Below are 4132 nucleotides of genomic sequence, written 5' to 3' on the forward strand. Positions count from 1 at the left end.
TTTTTTTTTTTTGAGATGGAGTCTCTCTCTGTCGCCCAGGCTGGAGTGCAATGGCGCGATCTCAGCTCACTGCAAGTTCTGCCTCCCAGGTTCATGCCATTCTCCTGCCTCAGCCTCCTGAGTAGCTGGGACTACAGGCACCCGCCACCATACCCAACTAACTTTTTGTATTTTTAGTAGAGATGGGGTTTCACCGTCTTAGCCAGGATGGTCTCGATCTCCTGACCTCGTGATCCACCCACCTCAGCCTCCCAAAGTGCTGGGATTACAGGCGTGAGCCACCGTGCCCGGCCTAAAACACACCTTTTTAAGAAAAATTATGATGAAATACACATTACATCAAATTTACCATCTTAACTATTTTACATGTAGCTACTTCAGTGGCATTAAGGACATTTGCACTGTTCCACAACTATTACCACCACCCATCTCCAGAACTCTCTATCCTCTTCCCCAACTGAAACTCCGTCCTCATTAAACAGCACCTCCCTATCCCCCCTCCACCCAGCCCCTGACACCTCCGTTCTACTCTTTGTCTGTATGGCTCTGATGACTCTAGGAACCTCATACAAGTGGAATCAGACAGCGTTTGCCCTTTGGGACTGGTTTATTCATGCAGCAAAATGTCCCCAAGGTTCATCCATGCAGTAGCATGTGTCAGAGTTTCCTTCCCTTTCAAAGGTCAGTAATATTCCATTGTACACATATGCCACATGTTGTTTATTCACTCATCCGTCAGTGGAAATGTGGGCTAGTTCCACCTTTTGGCTACTATAAATTTGTAACATGTACATATATCATTTGAGACCCTCCTTTTCTTTTCTTTTTTTTTTTTTTTTTTTTGAGACTGAGTTTCGCTCTGTTGCCCAGGCTGGAGTGCAATGGCATGATCTTGGCTCACTGCAACCTCCACCTCCCAGGTTCAAGTGATTCTCCTGCCTCAGCCTCCCAAGTAGCTGGGATTACAGGCATGCACCACCACACCTGGCTAATTTTTGTATTTTTAGTAGAGATGGGGTATTCACCATGTTAGCCAGGCTGGTCTCCAACTTCTGACCTCCGGTGATCTACCCTCCTCGGCCTCTCAAAGTGCTGGGATTACAGGTATGAGCCACTACGCCCAGCCCCCTTTTCAATTCTTATCCCCAGGATTGGGATTGCTGGATCATATGCAATTTTATTTTTAATTTTTTGAGGGACTTCCATACTGTTTTCTATAGTGGTTGCATCATTTTACGTTCCCAGCAACAATGTGCAGGATTCCAGTTTCTCCACATCCTCATCAACACTTGTAATTTCCTGAAAAGCACATCTTTAAAAAAATGGCCAAACGAGAGGGCAAGAAAATAAGTGTTAAATCAAGACACCTCTAATTTTTATATTTAATCACTAGAACTCAGTTATTCCTTAAAATATGCATTGTCAAAGCTGCAAAATTAACAGCTTAAAACCACCCATCATTCAATAGATGTTGGCTGAGCACCTACTATGCATCCTGTGAAGGTGCAGGAGAGACAGTCATGGATGTGACAGAAAGTCCTCTGCAATGACCAGCCCACATTCTCATAGGAGACGGAGAAACATATAAGTGAAGACCCGTGATAGACTAAGATAGCAAGAAAAGATACAAAGAACATGAAAACAGGTGTGGTCACACAGAGAAAAAAGGGATGGAGGGAGGGCCGTTAGAGTGGACGTTAGAGCCACAAATGCTCACCAGTAGGGACGCATAACCTGAGGCTTGAAAGGCAAGAAGCTCCCAGCTGTTGAAGATGAGGGAGTAGAGTGTTCTAAGCAGAGACAACCATCAAATGCTCAGACAAGCTTAGGGATCCAAGGAACCAAAGTAAGTCAGAGGTGGACGGGCGGTAGCAAGATGGACAGGATGGTGGCCACAGGGAGAAGCCTCAGTTTTATTTATGGAAGGCATTGGAAGGGTCAGAGGACTGCGTGATCCAGAGGGCATCACAAGATTACTCCAGTTGCCATAGAGAAAAGACCACGGGATGACAAGGGAGCTGGACAGGCCAGTTACGGCTTTGGCATCTGGGAAAGAGAAGATGGCCACAGTGGAGAGGAGGGGAGGAGAGCTGGGGCACGTCTGGCGGTGAGGTGGCTGGTTGGTGAGCTCCATGGTTTGAATGCATCCCCCAGATTTCATGTGTGGGAAACTTAATCCTCAACAGAGCAGTACTGAGAGGTGGGGCCTTTAAGAGGTGACTGGATCACGAGGACTCTGCCCTCATGAGTGGATGGGTCCATTCATGGATTAATGGATTAATGTGTTAACTGACCAATGGGTTATCAGGGGAGTGGAACTGCTGGCTTAATAAGAAGAGGAAGGGAGCCCTGAGCTGGTATGTGAGCACACTCAGCCCCCTTGCCACAGGATGCCCTGCACCACCTTGGGATCCTGTAGAGTCCCCATCAGCAAGAAGGTCCTCACCAGATGCAGCCCCTCAACCTTAGGTTCTCAGCCTCCATAGCTTAAGAAATAGATTCCTTTTCTTTATAAAGTACCAAGTTTCAGATATTCTGTTATAAGCAACAGAAAACAGACTCAAGCAGGGAGTTAGATTCGGATGACATAAGATCAGCACCCAGGAGGCCCCAGCATGGAGGCTCAGGCAATCAGGAGTGGCCATACCATTCACTGGGGAGAAAGTGGTTTGGGAGAGTGGACACCAATGGGTTTGTTCTGCCTTGTTGTTAAAGATACAGGTGCCTAATAGACTTCCAAGCAGAGATAACCAGAAGACAGTGGATGAGACATTATCGTGCCTCACGTGCTGGTCACGTGAAGAAGTGAGAGAGACCTGGCTCAGCCTCTCAGGCCACCCTCACATTGGTGTTCAGTGATTCCTCCCTGACCCTTCCCAGTCTTTCCTCCCTGGCCCAGCCCCCTCCCTCCAGGGCCCCAGATGGTCTGTGGATGGTGGTATCAGCTACCTTGTCATGCTGCCGGGCCCTTGTGGGAAGGCCTGCATGATGGGATCTCAGGCGATGCTCTCCCTGGGTGGCATCCTTCAGTTCATTTTCCTAGGACAAAAGGAAAGGACATGTGAGATGGTGCCCCAGTGTTTCGAGACTTGGTCGAGTGCAGTGGTTAGGAGCTCTGATTTGGAAATGAGACCCAATGTTGGGCACTGATTCTGCAGTCTATAAGCTGTGTATGAGTCGGGACTCATCTCTCTCTTTTTCCAAACCATAAGTTTCCAACTCTACAAAATGCAATCAGTTTATACTTTACGATGATTAGAATACAATACAATAATATATAGTAATCACTTAGTGTCTGTGTCCTAAAAAAGCAACAGCACTTCTCACCAAGTGGAGTTGTTAATAAGCTTTGACCCATCCCTTTCCCCATGAACACTGCTCCAAACATATAGCCACAATAAACAATAGATAGAGAAAGGTTAGAAATATTTAGCCATTCAAAAATAAGATAAAACTTTCTAAGGACTAAATGGCTAGAACACAGTGTGGTGAGTGGAACTCCTGGAACCTTCTAGATTCAGAGTCCAAAAATAGGCAGGGAGAATGAAGAGTCCAGCTTTTTCAGGATATCCAAGATTCAGTGTATTCCACATAAGACAAGAGATATGAACTAAGGTCATCACATGACCCGAGGCAACAGTTAAGCCCCCAAAGAAAGCTGAAAATAATTCATCACCTCTGCTTAGAGCCAGAGCTTTTATGAGGTGATGCACCTAGAGAGGCAAGAGGAAGATGACCCATTTTTAGGCTCATTTTTAGGACTTGTCTTACTCTCTAATATCACCATGGCACAGGGACTCAGAGCTGTCAATAATAAAATCTAATTCAAGACTGGGAGCACCTAGGGTGCGGTACAGTAACTACAAATAGGTAAGACAAGGAGAGTGAGCACAGAGATGGGATTAAGAATCTCCCATTCCACTAGGATTGGTGGGGCGGAGCAAGATGGCCGAATAGGAACAGCTCCAGTCTCCAACTCCCAGCGCGAGCGACACAGAAGACCGGTGATTTCTGCATTTTCAACTGAAGTACTGGGGTCATCTCACTGGGGAGTGCCGGACAATTGGTGCTGGTCAGCTGCTGCAGCCCAACCAGCGAGAGCTGAAGCAGGGCGAGGCATCGCCTCACCTGG

The 4132-nt window shown here is 46.9% G+C and overlaps 1 protein-coding gene across 1 annotated transcript in view; it reads right to left on the bottom strand.

Annotated features, from left to right (window-relative positions):
* The window catches only part of RIMBP2 (RIMS binding protein 2), a 234357-nt gene that overhangs the window by 116637 nt on the left and 113588 nt on the right, over positions 1-4132 (bottom strand). Inside the window, exon 2 of the mRNA XM_017867548.1 lies at positions 2950-3039. The gene's annotated coding sequence lies outside the window, so the exon portion shown is untranslated. The remainder of the gene's footprint in view (positions 1-2949; positions 3040-4132) is intronic.

The sequence above is a fragment of the Rhinopithecus bieti genome, unplaced genomic scaffold (genome assembly GCF_001698545.2).
Source record: "Rhinopithecus bieti isolate Rb0 unplaced genomic scaffold, ASM169854v2 scaffold_3615, whole genome shotgun sequence".
NCBI classification, from domain to species: Eukaryota; Metazoa; Chordata; class Mammalia; order Primates; family Cercopithecidae; genus Rhinopithecus; species Rhinopithecus bieti.